General features: G+C 35.8%; 1 long non-coding RNA gene across 1 annotated transcript; it reads left to right on the top strand.

Annotated features, from left to right (window-relative positions):
• Positions 1 to 6,067: 6,067 nt before the first annotated feature.
• On the top strand, positions 6,068 to 9,228 carry LOC308640390. Its single transcript, XR_014020253.1, has 3 exons — positions 6,068 to 6,189; positions 7,606 to 7,685; positions 9,182 to 9,228. It is a non-coding gene; the product is annotated as an uncharacterized lncRNA (long non-coding RNA).
• The last annotated feature ends 9,755 nt before the right edge of the window (positions 9,229 to 18,983 follow it).

Below are 18,983 nucleotides of genomic sequence, written 5' to 3' on the forward strand. Positions count from 1 at the left end.
ATTTTACTTGCCCTCTGGTAGCCACGCCCCCGGTAGCTGGTGCAAGAGACCTCAGCTGTCAGCCCTGGTGGGAGCGGTAGTTCCGTGCCGCGAGTCCCGCACCACCTCTGATTCCCTCGGGCTGGCTCACGGGAGAGCTGGGAGGGGCCCTTAAGGTTTCCCCGATGTGTGGAGAGGGAAGGCTAGGGAATTACACACCTGTAGCCGCAGGTTTCAATGAAGTTATCTCCTCCGCCGCAGTCTGATGACGTCAGTTCTCTGCCATGGTGGTGTCTCTTGTAAATGGCGACAGTTGGTTTCCCTTTACCGGGTGACCAATGCAACGGGTGGGTCCTTACTGTCTCTCCTAGGCCCCGTTTCAAACCTGTGGCCACTACCTATGAAGGCTCGGTAGGCATTTACCTCCGTTAGATCAGAAGGGCTGACCAGTTGTTTCAGCCGGATGGATTAGTGCTGAGTCACAGCTGTTTGTCTGCAGGAATCAGGCGAACGGGAGCTTGAATTCAGCCGATCTGGGCTCAGTGTGTGTTCTGAGAGGCCCAGACTGTTCACCCCAGATCCACGTCAGCTCAGCATTGCCTAGTGATCTGATCTTTAAAAACTATTGTTTTGGGGGCTGGGATTTTGGCCCAGCAGTACAGCGCTTGCCTAGCACGGGCAGAACCCGGGTTCGATCCTCAGCACCACATAAAAATAAAGGCATTGTGTTGTGTCCATCTACACCTGGGATCCTTATGAAGAAAGCAGATTCCAAAGCACTATCCCAAACCTGGCATGCGTGCGGCCCGGGTTCAATCCTCAGCACCACATACCAACAAAGATGTTGTGTCCGCCGAGAACTGGACTGGGGTTTTCAGGTAGAATTAATATTGTCAAAATGACCATAGTACCAAAAGCACTCACAGATTTAAGGCAATTCCGATCAAAATCCCAATGACATTCTTCATAGAAATAGAAAAAAAACAATCATGAAATTCATCTGGAAAAAAAGAGATCCAGAATATCCAAAGCAATCCTTAGCAAGAAGAGTAAATCTGGTGGCATTACTATACCAGACCTTAAACTAACCCTAACCCTAACCCTAACCCTAACCCTAACCCTATCCCTAACCCCAAAATAGATTGTTAGACTAGTGGTATAGAATAGAGGACAGGAAGTCTAACCTATATAACTACAGTTATCTTCTATTAGACAAGGTTCCAGAAACGTTCATTGGAGAAAATATAGGCTCTTCAACAAATGGGTCTTGTTTTTTAATCCAGTCATCCTGTCTATGTCTTTTGATGGATGAGTTTAGGCCATTAACGATGAAGGTTATTATTGAGATATGATTTGTATTCCCAGTAATTTTGGTTTATTTTGATTATTACTTTGAATTAGTTTCCCCTTTGAGTATTCCTTTAGTTCCTCCCTTTGCTGGTCTTTACTTTTTTTTTTCCTTTTAATTTTCGTGGAATATTTTGTTGGGAATGTTTTGTAGTGCCAGCTTTCTATTTGTGAATTCTTTTAGCTTTTGTTTATCATTGAAGGTTTTGATTTCATCTTATAATCTAAAGGTTAATTTTGCTGGATATAGAATTCTTGGTAGACATCATTTTCTTTCAGTGCTTGGGATATATTATTCTAGACCTCTTAGCTTTGAGAGTTTGGGTTGAGAAATCAGCTGAGATCCTAATTGGTTTCTCCCTATATATAATCTGATATTTTTCTTACCACATTTAAAAATTTTATCCTTATTCTGTATGTTAGGTATTTCTAGTATATTCTAAACTCCTTCTCTGTCATTGCTTCTACTGTGGTGTTGGTGGATTGTATTCTGTTATTGGACTATCTGAATTTGTTTAGGGCAATTTGTACCTTGTTTTTTCATGTTGTTTATGTGTCTACCCATCTAGCAGTATGGATCTGAGGCAGGGCAATTTCTGTGCTATGGATGTATAGAGTCCCTTGAAGTTTTCCTGTACTTCACCTTTAAGGGGGAGATAAATAATCACAGTACCCAATGCAAACAGGTTACAGCCTTAACTAAAATAGCTCCTATTAAGATGTTTATAGTTTTGTTGCAATAGACAAAAATGATGTATGCAATTATTGTTCTACAGTATAAACAGTAAGTTTGCAAAGAGTTTACAATTTCAAATGTTGGACAAAGCAGAAATAGAAGTGGTGTAGGATGTGATGTTTATGAAGAAGAAGGAGAGAATATAGAAGTAAAGAATTATAGGAAGTGTGCAAGAGGAATTAATAGAGGTTGGCTGTTTTCAGGAGAAAAGAGAGAAAGTGAATTCAGGGAAACATATAAATGAGAGGAAATGTATATACAGTAAAAATAAAAAAAAATTAGAAATAGAAAAAAGTATTATTAAAAGAATACACAACAAAACTATACTGTATTATTCAGAAATCCTAGTCCTCAGTAAACTGCTGCATGAAAAATACTTGGTTTCAAAAATGGTAGATATGTGAGAGAGAAAAGAAAAGAAAAAGGAAAACGGTCTCAGTAAAAAAATTGAACATTTTTTTTGAGTTCTAGAGTTTCTGAGCTTCTCTTCTCAGCAGTTAGGTGGGGTTGTCTGGAGTTTGATGCTAGCTCCACCTTCAGGATGGTTGGGGTTGCTAGGGTGAGAGGGTTAGTCCTGGATGTAAAGCTCCTGGAGGCAGGATATAGGGCTAGGTATGCTCTTCTCTCTTAGCTGGGTGCCAGTTGGTCTGGAGATTTTAAGGCAGTACACCTCCAAGGCCAAGCAATTGCTAGTACATGTTGGAAAACTGCGTCCAGGAATCTCCTTTGGTTTCCACTCGTGTGGTATAGGAGTTTGTGCTTAGCCTCATACTTTGCCTGTGGACCCCACAATTCCTGATCTCTGATTCAGTCTCTGAGCTGTATCTCTCCTGTCCCCAACCTTTCAAATTCCCGGTCATGTGCTTCTCTCCCCGCCAGTCTTGCAAGCAGCCAGTTTGGAGGAGGAGGGAGTAGCCAAGTGGGTTTCCACAACCAGTGGGTTTGCCCAGCTTGTTTTTCAGGCCAGGCTTGGGTTTGCCAGTAATCAGTTCCCTGAGCTGCCAGTCCCTGTGTCATGGCTGCAAAATGGTTCTGCTCTCCTTCAGGTATGCCACTGATAGAGATGCAGCTTCACTCCTATACATAGATACTGTGTAGCACAGCTCACTGTGTTGTTTTTGAACAGTGTCTCCTATCTCTAAGTTCTCCGTACCCTGACACGCCTTAGTCTTCCTGGTAATGGGGCTTCCTTTAATTCCTTTATTGCTTTACTGCATTCACCTAGGGAATGTTCTGGCTTGCACCTCTGGCTGCTATCGTAGATGTGGGGTTGGTGATCTTCCCCCTTATTTTATTTTATAAGATCTACTGAGTCCCTGAACTGTTTTGTGTGTTCAGTATTAAATTCCAGTAAAGTCTCTCCTAATTCTTGATCATTCACCCACCTTGTTGAAAAGCTGCCTGTCTGCTTTTCTTGGTTCTCATCATGGAGCCACTAGGGAAATGACCCCTCCATTCAGCCATCTTCTGCCTTTTCTAGTTTCATTCATTCTTAATGGTGGGTATGCAGTTGTATTCCACTATGGTTTTATTTTGTATTTACTGGATGACTAAAGAGCTTTTGCATTTTCTTATGTATTTATTGACCTTTTAGACGTTCTTTTTTTGTGTGGCTTTTTCATCTCTTAATCATTATTAGGTTGTCTTTTTCTTGTTGGTTTGCAGGAATTCTTTACATATTCTGTATATGAGACCTTTGCTAGTTGGATGGATTGTTAACTATTTTCCAGTACAACAAAGTAGATTGTCTTTAATTTTTAATTACTTGCAAAATATCTTTTCCTACAGTGTAATGTGCATTTTTACTTTCTTAATGTTATCTCTTAATGGGGACATATTTTTATTTTCAATGTTATTTTATTTGTTATTCTTTTCCTTTATGGCTAGTGCTTTTTTGTGTCCAATTTAAAAAATCCTTACTGCAATAGGTCATACACCTAGTCTTCTGCCAGAGGGTTCACATTATTTTGACTTATATAGTTAGACATATGGTCCATTTTTATGGCCCTTTACTTGGGCTAGCACTCATTATTGAAATGACCAGGCTTTCTCATTGCTCTCACCCCTCATCCCTAGTCAGGTGTCTGTACATTTGTGGAAATTCTGTTCTGTTACATTTACCATATGTGTGTCTTAGTAGTAAGTTACTTAAACTTTGTAATCAGTCCTGCAAGATAGCTGGGTAAATCCTTCCACTCTGGTTTTCTTTTAAGATTGTTTTACCTCTGTCCTTGACCCTTTAAATTCTCTATACATTTTAGAGTCAGATGATTGGTTTGTATGAAAAGAGCAAGATTTTGATAGACATTTTATTGAATCTACAATTTGGGGGAGAATTGAAATTTTTATGGTATTGAATTTCTGATCCATAAATAAAGCATATGCCCTGTTTTTAGTCAGCTTTTTTCGATACTGTGACTCTAAAAGGACTCAACAAGAACAACTGTTGATGAAGAAAGGTTTATTTAGGGTTCATGGTTTCATAGGTCTTTGTCCATAGAAGGCTGGCTCCATTCTTTGAGGCTCAAGGTGAGGCTGAGCATCACAGTGGAAAGAGTATGGCAAGGGGAAGCAGCTCATAAAGTAGAGAGACTCCACTCATCAGATACAAAATATATACCCAAAGCCATGCCCCCATTGCCCCACTTCCTCCAGTCACACTCCACCTGCCTTCATTTACCACTAAGTAAATCCCATCAGGTGATTAGTTCACTGATTTGAGTTAAGGCTCTCTTAACCCAATCATTTCTTCTCTGCACCTTCTTTCATTGTCTCACATGTGAGCTTTTAGGGGATACCTCATATCCAAACCATAACATTTTATTCTTAAATAATGTTTTCTTGTTTTGTTTGTATATGTTGAACATCTTTTGGGGGTTTGTTATAAATAGTGTGTTTAAAATTTGTTTGAGGTAGAATTCGTGTACAACGAAGCACTCAGATCTTAAGGTCATTTTGATGAATTTGGATAGTGGAGTATGCCTATGTAATAGCTATCCAAACCAAGATAGAGACTATTTCCATCCCTCAAACATTCCTGCTGACCTTTTCTAGTCATTTTTCTTTTCCTGCTCTCCAAAAGCAACCACTTTATGACTTATGTGACCACAAATGGTTTTTTCCTGTTCATGCATTTATGTATATTGTTAGCTTCTATTGTTCAAATAATGTTTTTGGTATTCATCCATGTTGTATGAGTATGGATAGATTGTTCCTTTTAATTATTGAATAGTAGTTCATGGTTCTAATATACCTCATTTTGTAAACCATCGCCTGTTGCTTAATATTTTTGTTGTTTTAATTCTTGGCTATTATCAAATAAGACTGTTGTGAAAATTCTTGTACAAGTCTTTTGTGGACATACATTTTCTGTTTACAGTGGCCTGGGAGTGGAATTGTTAATTTTTCCATGCCTGGGAGTGGAATTGTTGAGTCACAGGGCAGATGCATACATGACTTTTTAAAAAACTGGCAAGTAATTCTCCAGAGTAGTCATAATATTTTATATCCACTCCAGTTATTTCTCTTGTGCCTCTTCTTTGCCACATTTGATTTTTTTTAAACTACTAATTTAAGACACTCTAGTAGAAATTCCACTACAAATTTTAATTTGCATTTTCCTGATGGCTGATGATGTTGAGCATCTTTTCCTATCTTATTGGACATCTCTATATGTTCATTTGTGAAGTGCTACACAGTGCATCACCAAACATGACTTATTTTAAGAAAATCATATTAAGAATCCATAGTTTTTCTATTTTTCTAAATTTAAAAATCAATAATGTTAAATTTTACAAGAATATTTTATAAGTTACCTATATTCTTGATAATAAAATTTAAGATAATAATTTCCAATCAGGAATATGAGTAGTGTTTCCACTATTGTCATGGTGATATGTATGGAGAAAGATTTTGGTTTTCTTATTTTAAGTATGACATACACTTTTCTTATTGGATGTGATAATTCTTTTAGGTGTTTTTGGAATTCACTAAACAACAGAAAGAAGAAGACTCAATTCTAGTATTTAATGTTACACAGTTAGGAACAGAGGCAACAGTAAGAACATTTGACTTAACTGCAGTGTCTTATTTAAAGAAAATCAGCTTGGATTACCATGAAATTCAAGGTAATAGTTTAAAAAAATAGAAATAATGGCCAGTAATAAAAATAGCATTTTTGTGTGTCTGAAGCACTTTTATTTACATAATAAATAATAGCAAATACTGTTCTACAGTATTCACTACAAATAATAACTTTCAATTTTTATAACAATGCTGTGAAATAGGTAACATTATTATCTCCAGTTGATATCTAGCAAAGTCATAGATTGGTCATATAATTTATCCATGAATGAACTGATAAGTAGGCTTTAGGCTGATTGCCAAGTTCAATATCATATAACTCATGAATGGCAAAAGCATAGAATTTGTCTCTGGTATTATGATATTGAATGTCTTGTTTTATTTAATTGTGTTCATGTATCAACAAGAAGCACCAGTTATCCAAATTAAAATGGTAGAATGCAAAGTCAACTCTTAGAAGTTTTTGTAGTTTGTTAACCATTTACGTTGTGTGCTCATATTTTTGAAGCATGAAGGAAGGGATAAATCCACATAATTAAAATGACCTAATATTTGCCTAGTGCTTTTGTCAAATATAAAGACCTATGTTTTATAATTTTAAGCCTTCGTTTGGAAGAAAAATGTTTTATGTTATTAATATTCTGTAGGTATTGTCTTAATACAGAGTTTACATTACTGCCTTAAGGGAAAATATATAATTAATGTATTTCTAAGCCTTTTTTTAAGGGAAGGTTGAGACCTCAGTGGACAAGGGAAAATTAGATGTCTTAGAAGCAGGAGTTATAGATTGTGAATAGTAAAATGTGGATGAAATGGTGGCTCTATCAGTCCTCTCTGCATAGCTTTTGGCGGCAGTACGTTGGCACTTCTACATAAGGATTTAGAGGACATTTAATAGAACTTCTTATTCTTAAGATAAAAAGAAAGTTTTAATAATTCTCCTTCCTTAAAAAAAAACCCTTTCTATGTAAATTGACTCTCAGCCTAAATGAAGGAAAATTATTTAATTTTCTTGAATAAATTACTTTTTTGTAAAATTTTATAGTGCAATAGGATATTAGATTGTTTTAGTCCAGTCTTTTTGTTATATGATTGAGAAAAAAAATAGTAGCCTTTGGTAAGGATAGAGATGAACTAGAAGTCATATTTCCTGATTCTTAAACCTATAGTCTATTCTGCTGCCCTAGACATGCACAAGACAGCCTTAAAAATATGTAGGAGATGTTTTTATTATTTTGAAAACAAATAAAAAATCAAGCAAAAGTAAATATGAATGTTTTTAAAGTAAGTTGTATTTCTTATATAAGGATTTGTAATTTTCAGTAACGATGAAAATGTGAACAGATATTTTTTTTAAAGCTTAACTAGTATTTTTAGAAAATAAAAAGATACCTAGAAAGTTTCAAAATTTTAGAAGAGCTGTTTATTTGAAAGCCCTTTTTTCTTTTTCTTCAATTTAGCATCTAGAAAGAAACCCCTTCACTTGATTAGTTCTTCTGACAAACCTGGATTAGATCTTTTAAAAGTGGAATATATTAAGGTAAGGACCATAGAATGATTGTGTATTTGTTGTATACTCAAAAACTATACTCTGAGGAAAAAAGATGACAGTGTATTACTAATGGTTCTGGATGTGTTTTCATTTTTAATTATAGGGATAACTACTATTTCCTCTTCCATTTGTGTACCTTCTTTCTCTTTCACTGTAATAGCCCTTCAGTACAGGGCTTTATGAAATCATTAAGCTACTAATCCCCAAAGGTGGAAGCCTGGGATGAAGTTGGTGCTGTTTCTGTCTTCTGGGGCATATTCATGTGTCTCCACTCACTGTATCCAAAGGTGACATTTGGCCTAGTATTCTTCATCAAAAGGAAAAGTCAACTTAGATTGGGTTAGAGGTAACTGCTAGGATTGACAAGAGACTCAAATATATCACATGAAAAAGTAAAACAACAAAACTAGAAGAATAGATCACATGAAAAATGCTGAAGAAGAAACTGATGGTATTTGGTTGCATTTAGGATTAGTTGATTTGTTTAATTAGTATTCACCAGCTATTTATTGAATGTTATCAAATGCCTTTACTGTTAGGCACTTGAATACAGATATGAGAAATACTCTTTGTTCTCAAGGAAATTATATACTAGAATGGCATGATCGGCAAGGAAACAACCAAATATAACATTGATTGGTGGAAAACATAACTGATTCTCTAAGAAAGAAAAGCACAAAGTAGTGTAGGAGCAGAAAGTTAGGGAAACTAGTCTGGCCAAAAAGTTTCTCACAGGTGGTAAATTTTTTGAGTTTAAATTTACTATGTTTATTCCCAGTAGATAGAACTAGAACCAGGGGTGGGTTATGTGGGTTAGGATGGGAGATGAATGTTTTGTTTATTGTTTGTTTGCTTTTTACTCAGTATGAAGAACTCATTGAAACAAAACATTCTTCAAAGATTACAATTCCTTCTAGGGAGACAAGATTTCTTTCACTGGAGAGATATATTTATATTTGCCAAAGACTTTTTTTTTAAGTAATTGGAGTTGAGCCTAGGATTTTGTATACTAGGCAAGTGCTTGTTCTTCCACTGAATTACATCCCTTTCCCTTTTTATTTTATTTTGAGAGAGTGTCTCACTAAGTTTCCTAGGCTGGGCTTGAACTTAACAATCATCTGCCTTCGCCTCCAAAGTAGCTGGGACTGTAGGTATGTGCCATCACACCCACCTCTGCCAAAGACTTTATAGAGGGATTTAAGCATTAAGTAATGGATGGACTCTATGGAATTTATATTCTCCAGCCTTCAGAATTCTTCCCAGAATTCAATGAATATCATCCCAGGCTTGAAGAGAAAACATTTACATTATTACAATAAGTTTTTTGGATATAACATTAAAATAATGACAGTAAAATTAAATATATAAAATAGATACAAATATATTTATAGGTAAATTTAAATAAATTAATCAGAGATTATAAATAAAGGATTTATTTGCTTTGGTCTTAGTTCGTTCCTTAGAAATTTTCTTTCTTTTTTCAGGCTGATAGGAATGGACCAAGCTTTCAAACTGCTTTTGAAAAAACGGAACAAACACTTAAGGTAAGGGATTTTATTAAACAAATATATTCCTTTTGAAAATAACCTATTCTGGAAGTGTTCACTGTCCTCTAAGGAATATTGATGGGTTATTTGATGAGACCATTGAAAGTTATAAATTAACTTTGTAGATACTTAGCTTGCTCTGTGTCTGTGATTCAGTTTATTAAAGCAGTTGTTTTGACTTACTGTATCATATCCTACTATAATCTTTTCTAAGATTTCAGTATTATTTCTAGGGAAGGGAGTACTATAGAAAAGGTAACTTTGATATGTAGAGAACTAACAGGATTCAAAATGATGGTGGAATGATGGTGGAATGTGATGGACATTTTATTAAAAGTACATATATAAAGACACAAATTGGTGTGAATATACTTTGTATACAACCAGAGATATGAAAAATTGTGCTTTATATGTATATTAAGAATTGTAATGCATTCCACTGTCATATATAAATAAAAAATTAATAAAAAAAACTAGCAGGATTCTAAACAAACCAAACTAAATAACATCTTGTAATATAGGAGTGAAGAAGTGCATAAGGTATAAAGAAAGGTGGTAATTTTGAAGCTATTACTTCTTAGGCAGTACTGTAGAGGAAAGAAGAAGAAAAGTACTTGTGTGTTACACTAAAATGAAAATGAGAGATATGACTTTAAGTGAATGCTTTTGAGAGAGGGGAAAAATCTGCCATAATCTTCAAAACCTTCCTTTTTGTGGTTTTTGTATCAATTTAGTGTTTTGAGGAAATGAAAAATTGTTTTCTGTGAACAGATTTTGATTTTATTTAAATGTGCTGTTAGAAAGCCACACATTCTTGGAATTAATATGTGTTCCTACCTTCGCTTTAAAGAGTCTTTGTTTTTAAAACATATAGTACTTGTTTCTTACAAGTCATATATTCTGTGTTTGTTTCTAAATGATGGAACCATTATTGTGGTTTTTGGAGATCACTTAGTAACTGGGAACTTACAATTGTATCTTATGTATTTAAATTTTATTGGTGCTACTTTTGGAATCATTTCTAAACATATTAGTAGCCCACAGTGGTCCTGGAGTTTTGTAGTAGTTCTGGAGTTTTATTTTCTGATTTATATCTTTTAAATAATCATAATACATGTGCCATTAAGATACAGTAAGGGGGCTGGGATTGTGGCTCAGCAGTAGAGTGCTCGCCTAGCACAGGCGGGACATGGGCAGGACATGGGTTCGATCCTTAGCACCACATAAAAATAAAATGCATTGTGTTGTGTCCATCTACACCCAAAAGATAAATATATTTTAAAAATCCAGTAAGGCATTATGGATGGCTTATGTTGAATATCAGGATGGTCATGAGAGGCAGATTATAAACTCCGTTGACATTATGCTTGGAGGATGGATTAATTAAGTTGTTGTGGTATTCTAATGTACCCCTCAACTGTGTGGGTGTAACTTGCTTTCCATGTACTCCCTACTTTATAGAGTCCTGAACCTTCCTTTCCTCTTTTCTTTCCAGGTGGTAGAAAGTCTGCTGGGAGCCTCTGGGCGGGGTGGGGGGTAGGTCACTGTGTGGAGTACAAGTTATAAATGATCAAATAAAACTAATTTTCTTCCTAAAACATCTTTTTAGGTGGCCTTTTCATCTGTAAATATCTTCTTGCAAACACAAGCACTTCTCTCTTCTATTAACTACCTGACAACCATTATTCCATCAGATAGTCAAAATGTGAGTGTTGTCAAGGAGGTACAGATTTCAACTGAAAAACAAAAAAATACACCTTTGCAGAAAGGTATGAAAAATGTGTTTTGTTTATTGTTAGCAGGGGTTTTAGTACTCTAGGGTGAAATGAGGAATCTTAGAGATCATCTAATTTAATCATTCAAATGCATGCCCTCCCCCTCATTGTGCCTTTTTCTTCAAATTGAATCATATGTGAGCACCTGATCTATAGGGTAAATATAACCCATGCTATTGCTTTTGAAAATGTTTGTTTTTGCTCTTATTTTGGTGGTGGTTGCCTTTGAGAGGGTAATAGAGGAACAAGATCTGTATTTATTCTGAGCTCTTCCCTCCCTTCTCAGTGGCTCCTGAAGAGGTTCCATTTCAGTCTTCCCTGCCATTTTAGACATGTGGAAATCAAGACCCAGAGACCAAAGGAAGGGGTTCAGGGACAGCATCTAATTAAACAGGTTCAGATTTTAGATCAGAAAGAATTCCACTCAAATTCTGACTCTTTTACTTAAGGTGTGTGACCTTAAGTAATGTCTAGTGTCTTTATTTATTTATTTTGCGGTTTTTTTTCTTTACTTTTTTTTTTTTTGCTTTTAACTTATAAAAGTAACATACCTCTGTAGGATATACAAAACAAAAGTATTTGAGATCTTAAAGAGTTTGAGAATTTAAAAAATGTGTATTTACATATATTTAGCAGAATTGTGGTTCAGTTAATATGGAGAAAAAAGCTTAACAAAATTTAGATTACTGGAATCTCACAGTGATAGAATTCTTTGTTTTATTTTTAGTGATTGTGTCCTCTAAAGATAGTGATGTTGTTGGGTTTAGTCTGTTTGCCAAGTTGAATGCTTTCTGTGTCATTGTTTGTGATGAGAAGAGCAATATTGCTGAAATCAAGATTCAAGGTAAAGATCTCATAGTACTAAAAATTCATTAAGAGATAAGCCTGCACACTCATTCTCTTGTGATCTTCTTTCCTTTCCTTCTCTCTCTCTCTCTCTCTCTCTCTTCTCTTCTCTTTTCTTTCTTTCTTTCTTTCTTTCTTTCTTTCTTTCTTTCTTTCTTTCTTTCTTTCTTTCTTTCTCAATACCAGGGAGTATACAAATGGAGTGCTCTGAGCTGTGAAATACCTGCCAGTGTGTGATTAGACTGGATGCTTTCTTTTTGGACTGTAGAAGTTAGTCACAACTTGACCTTAAAATTGAACCACACACATGTGCTATGGCCTTCTGAGAGTTGTCTAGGAGGTGGAAAGGAATACTAATGTTAATGTTAGAACACCATTGATGGGCTGGGAGAAGCATCAGTTCAATTCAGTTGAAGGTCTATGTAATGCTTCATCATTACTAGACCTTTTTAAGCTTCATATTATCTTTATATATAATCATATAATTGTATGTCATATTTATTCATTTGTACTTTAGGCAAAGCAAACCTATAATGTAGAAGAAAATCTGTGAGCCCATTATGTTCATTTAGGCAAATCTGCTAAACTCATCTAGGTTTTCTCCTGGCCTTAACTTTGTCAGTTTATTATAATCTGGTAAAGGTAAAGAATATGTGTAATATGTTTAATGAAATTCTTTAAGAATTTAAAAAAACAGAAAGCTCTGGGTTTAAGCATTGTGTAAGATTATAGAATTACAAAAGGATATGTCTGGGATATTTTGTGCCAAATTTTTCATTGCATTTGTGAAAGGATGGACTTGCCTTTTGGTGTTTCTAACTTGGACACTTTCTCTCATATCACTCTACTACATTGTTCCTTAAACTATAAGTTTTTACCACAGGAATAATCTTTTCCTACCCTGTCTCTAGTTGTGGCATTTCTCCTCACATTATCAAATACAGATAGCTCCTATTCCATAATAAAGATCTTAGAAGGGCAACTGCTGAACCAGGACCTTCCTATTTCTTTTGAAAACACATACCAGCTTCTGCTGTATAGCACAGAGGATCTGGATGAATGAACCTCAGATCACTCTATGCCTGTAAAATAACTTGACTATATCTGGACTATGGATCAATGGATGTCTTAGAGGTAGTTGAAAACAAAGAGCAATCTTATAGCAATGAATGGAAACTAACAGTTACTTTAATATTGTACCAGATCAGAAAAACCCACAAAAAAATATGCCATTTGGGCGTAGGATTATTTTGAGCTGAAGAAAACTGAGAAACAGCAGATATCCTAAAAGCTTTCTGTCCTATCAAAATTTTCCTAAAAACAGCATAAAATTCCATCTGTAAACATGACTCCCTATCACACACCAGGAAAAGAAAGACAACTCTTCTTTCCTTAATCACTATAGGCAAGTCTAGACTCTATACCAGAAATAGCATCAAAAGTAATCTATTCGGGAGATCCAAGATGGCAGAGTAAAGGAGATACCTTTTCTGGTTGCTCTGTGCATAAATCCGAGAAAGCTACCAGGGTCTTGCCTTGATGGAATACAACATCTCAGAACCTGTGACAGGACCCCTCGGCAGATTTTGGCAAAATCCACCAGAGCTGCAACACCGAGCAGAACTCTGAGCCTCTGTGTTCTGGTAAGACTCCAGACTCCAGTCCCAAAGCCTGCAGTTTGAGCACCCATGTGACTCTCAAGCCACAGAGCAGAAACAACAAATCAACACCTCTGCAAAACTCCAGACTACCTGCTCCACTCCCTTGCAGGTCACTGGACCAACAGCATGAGGACATCCCAGCTCCCTCCTCACCAGACACCTCGACATGGGAAACACAGGGATTCCATCTTGGAAAACCTTTCTTGCCATCTTTTGGTGGGTTGTGGCTATCAGTGCAGATCTGCAACTGAAAAGGAACCTGGTTTCCAACTCCCCTCCTGGCAGCTGTGATAAATCGGCACAGTAACTATCCAACACAAAAAACTGCTCTCAGTTGAACAAGAGCGCAGTGTAACCAGGGCGCTGCCCACCTGGTGTGAACCTAGGGAGGAGAGCAAGAAGTTGAGACCTGATAAGCAAGAGAGGAGAGGGAGGGGTCTAAAAACCAGGAGCAATTAAGAGAGACCAAGATTAGAAAAGTTCCAGGCCAGAGAGGGAGAGCTCAAATCTACTCACACTGGTTACCTACATTGCTGGTGAGGCTACAAATTGGTGCAGTCAATTTGGAAAGCAGTATGGAGATTCCTTGGAAATCTGGGAATGGAACCACCATTTGACCCAGCTGTTCCTCTTCTCAGACTATACCCAAAGGACTTAAAAACAGCATACTATAGGGACACAGCCACATCAATGTTTATAGCAGCACAATTCATAATAGCTAAACTGTGGAGCCAACCTAGATGTCCTTCAGTGGATGAATGGATAAAAAAATAAATGCCACATTTATCCACAATGGAATATTACTCAGCAATAAAAAGAACAAAATCATGGCATTTGCAGGTAAATGGATGGTAAATGGAGAAGATAATGCTAAGTGAAGTCAGCCAATCCCCAAAAAACAAATGCCAAATGTTTTCTCTGATATAAGGGGGGTGACTCATAGTGGGGTAGAGAGGGAGAGCATGGGAGGATTAGATTAATTCTAGATAGGGAAGAAGGGTAGGTTCGAAAGGCAGGGGGAAGGGATTAGCAAGGATGGTGGTATGTGATGGTCATCATTATACAAAGTACATGTATGAAGACTTGAATTGGGTGTCAACATACCTTATATACAGAGATATGAAAAACTGTGCTCTATATGTGTAATAAGGATTGTAATGCATTCCACTGTTGTCATGTATTTAAAAAAATAAAATCACTTTTAAAAAGTAATCTATTTAAGAACAATTTTTTAAAATAACTCTGGTATTTCACAAATGTCCCCGAGAAAAATCATATGGGAGACAAGCAAGGTTTAGAGCTGAAATGACTGGGTTATGAGAGCCTTAACCTAATCAGTGTGTTAATCTCCTGGGTGGTAACTGTGGCAGGTAGGATGTAGCTGAGGAGGTGGGTCACTTCAGGCATGACTTTAGAATATTTATTTTATAACCTGAGCTTAATCTCACATTTGCTTCATGTTGGCCATGTCCTGAGCCACCTTCCTCCCCCATCCCCTTCTGCCTTGGTGTTCTGCCTCACTATCAAATGCATTCTCTCTGCCATTTATGCTTTTTATTGCCAGCATTCTGTACATTATTACAATTTACATCTTCCTAGAAATTTTCAATTAGTTTTTATATTTTTCCACATTACTTATAGTTATTTTAAGTTTATGTATTAAAATAGTTCCATCATATTTCACATCTGAGCTTTGTTTTGTGGATTGTTTCATCTTTGGGGAGTGTGTCATTTTTCACTTGCTTTTTCTTATGCTTGGTAATGTTTGATAGAAGCAGTTACAGTAGAGATGAACATGTACAATTCTATTTTCTTAGAAATTGGTATGCATTTTCTTCTGTCAAGGCCTGTAATATGAAGATCTGTGCTGATCAACTCAACAGTTAAGTCTGACCCATGGCTATTTTTTCACTAGAAATATGTTCAGTGTATTAAAAGTCTTTAAATTTCTTTAGTGCAAACTTGCCTTTAGTGTACAGTTTACTAGAGGGTTCCCTACCACCACCATACTGCCTCAAAATCTGCTACAGACTTATATTGCCCTTGGGCACTGAGCCTCAGAATCAGACCCTCACAGCTATCATGACAGGATGCCACTGTCCTATTTACTCAAAGATTGTAAGCCTCCTGGTTTGGGTTGAAAGGTGTTATCGGTTGTTCTGAATAAGCCACTAGTGAAGCATAATTGAGACAGGCACATTGGCCCTGAGTCCTTGGGGAATAGCTCTCACAAGAATTCCTGCCATTCCTCCAGATATACTTCTGGTCCCAGTATGAATTCTTGCCCTTGTACCAGAGACAGAGAATCTTAATTCTCCCACCTTCAAATGAGTTTTCACTTTATCCTAAAAGGGCAAGTGATTACTGCCCTTTAGCTCAATGATGAAGACATTTTATTGCATGGGAGAATGTTATGGACTTTAGTGTTCCTCAAAAATTCACATGTTGAAGACTAATTCCAATGTGATGTATTTGGAGACAGCCCTGCAAGAAGGTAATAAGATTAAATGAGATCATAAGGGTAGAGACTTAATCCAGAAGAACTGTTTGGTTTTCTTTTCTAAAGAATGAGACACCAGAAATATCTCCCCTCCCACATATGCACATGGAATAAAAACCATGTGAAAATATGGAGAGAAGTACCTATCTCTAAACTAAGGACAGAAGTCTCAAAATAAAACTCACCCAACCTGCTGGCATGCTGATCTTGAATTTGTATCCTACAGAACTAGGAAAAAAATCACTTCTGTTATTTAATCCTTCTAACATATTAGTTATGGCAGCCCTAGCAACCCAATGGGACCGGAAGAGATAGAGTTTTGTGACCCTCCACAATGTCTGCACCTCTTCTGCCCAAATCTTGCACCACAAGCAAAGCCTTCTTGGTACTAGTCTCAGCATTTCCAATTAATGTCAGATAGAACATCTGTAAATAAAAACCTGGTAAGAGGGTGTGATCTTCTCTATGTCTATTGTCATCTAGGGTTATTTTTTTCTGCTCTCTCATTTGGGCTAAACTTCCAACAACCTGTCTACTGTTCTAACTTAATTCTTCTTATCTGCATTTGACTATGTCCACTCAAGAAAATCACATGTTCATATCCCACCTCCCATGAGCTGCCTTTCTCCCCACATATTTGATGATTTTCTTACCTTGTGATCTCATCTCTCTAGATATTCATAATTTGTTATGAATTTACAGTTTATCTGTTTTTTACCTGGTGGGATATGCTCTCCAGATTTTTAAATACCTGAGAAATAAAAAAGTCTCAGATCTTCCTTACATATTTGTCTGATTTTCACACTGAGTAATATATGCAAATATATAGTAAACATTGATGTGACTGCATCACTGTAGTATGCTGATTTTAGTCTTGGATATAAACCAAGGAATGGAATAGATGGGACAAATGATGGTTCCATTACAAGTTTTCTGAGGACTCTCCATACCACTTTCCATAGTGGTTGCACCAATTTGCAGTCTCACCAGCAATGTATGTGTATACCTTTTCCCCTACATCCTCGACAACACTTATTGTTGTTTGTATTCTTGGTAGCTGCCATTCTGACTGGAGTGAGATGAAATCTTAGAGTGGTTTTGATTTACATTTCTCTAATTACTAGAGATGTTGGTATGCCTTCATATATTTGTTGATAGATTGTATTCCTTGTTCTGTGAAGTGTTTGTTCAGGTCCTTAGCCCATTTATTTATTTGGTTATTTGGGTTTTTTGATGTTAAGTTTTTTGAGTTATTTATATATCCTGGAGATTAATGCTCTATATGAAGTGCATGTGGTAGATTTCCCCCTATTCTATAGTCTCTCTATTCACGTTATTAATTGTTTCCTCCTCGGTTTATACCCAAAGGGCTTAAAATCAGCATACTACAATGACACAGTCACATCAATGCTTATAACAGCTCAATTCACAATAGTTAAACTGTGGCACCAACCTAGGTGTCCTTCAACAGATGGATGGGTAATGAAAGTGTGGCATATATTATACACAATGGAATATTACTCAGTATTAAATAAGAATGAAATTATGGCATTTGCTTGTAAATTGAAGGCACTGGAGAATAACATACTAAGCAAAATCCCAAAAAGCCAAATATCATGCTAAATCAATCCCCAAAAAAACAAAGACTGAATGTTTTCTCTGGTATGCAGATCTAAATCAGTATAAGGGGAGGTGGTGCCAGAAAGGAATAGAGCTACTTTGGAGTAGATAGAGAGGAGTGAAGGGAGGGGCAAGGTATGGGGGTAGGTGGGGTAGTAGGATGAATCTGACATTATTATCCTATGTACATATATGACTATGTGACCAGTGTGATTCTGTATCATGTACAATCAGAAGAAAGGGAAATTATACTCCATTTTTCATTCAGATACAATGGAAATGATACTCCATTGTATCTCTTTTTATTCTATTAGTTATACATGACAGTTGAATGCATGTGTCAAAATGCATTCTACTGTCATGTATAACTAATAGAATAAAAAGAGATACAAAAGAATATATTTCTAATGAATATTTAATGGTTGAAAATATATATATATATATATATATATATGATCATTGATTTATTTTTAGAAATTTATAAACAGTTATGAAAGAAAAGAATGGAATTTTGTATAACTGTCATAATTTTATTTATTTTAGAATAATTTCAATTGTAGGAATTCAGTTCCAATTCTCACTCCAATCTTTCTCTTAATTTTTATGTTTCTATTATCTCTTGTATTTATTTATCACTTTATGCATAATTTACTTGAAGTAATAATCTTGTTATATCTAACCCCAATATACAATCCAAGGATCTAATTCACTACCTGTTTTTCCTGTCATTTCTTACTCAGATTCCTTTATTTCTTTGTGTTTGTTTTATAGTTTTGAATTGAATTGCATATTCTAAAAAGCTAAACTATCCTTGAATGGCTAGAATAAAACTTTTTTTGGTCATTTTAATATAGTCCTGTGTTGGTGTTCTTAATTTCATCTGAAATATCTCCAATGAGACATATATAAAACTAGTCTATAGCAATTCCAATTCTAACTACCACTTACTTAGTTTTAGCTTCCTATTTTACTCCATGTTTTATGCTAGCTGAACTGTCATAAGATTTATCTCTTCTATGAAAAGGGTTAATAAGAAACCAATAAAAATTCTCCAGGTCTGCTGACTTTTAGGTGCAGGTGTTTAATCACTCTTAGAATAGCGTTTATAGTTACAGGTACTGAACTACTCTGCTTCCACTTTTCCCCTAGTCTCTTTTATATTAATTTGTATTTTAAGGAAAATCTCTTTTAACCTCATTTTTTAATATGCTGTTTTCACAGTTGTATTTTACATGACCATAGCTTTTTAAAACTGAGTCACATTCATAATTTCTTTTTCAGTATGACTTTTTATTTCTTTTTCAGTATGACATTATTATTACAATTAAAACTTTTAA

This window comes from Spermophilus citellus (genome assembly GCF_964194105.1).
Source record: "Spermophilus citellus genome assembly, contig: SCAFFOLD_131, whole genome shotgun sequence".
NCBI classification, from domain to species: Eukaryota; Metazoa; Chordata; class Mammalia; order Rodentia; family Sciuridae; genus Spermophilus; species Spermophilus citellus.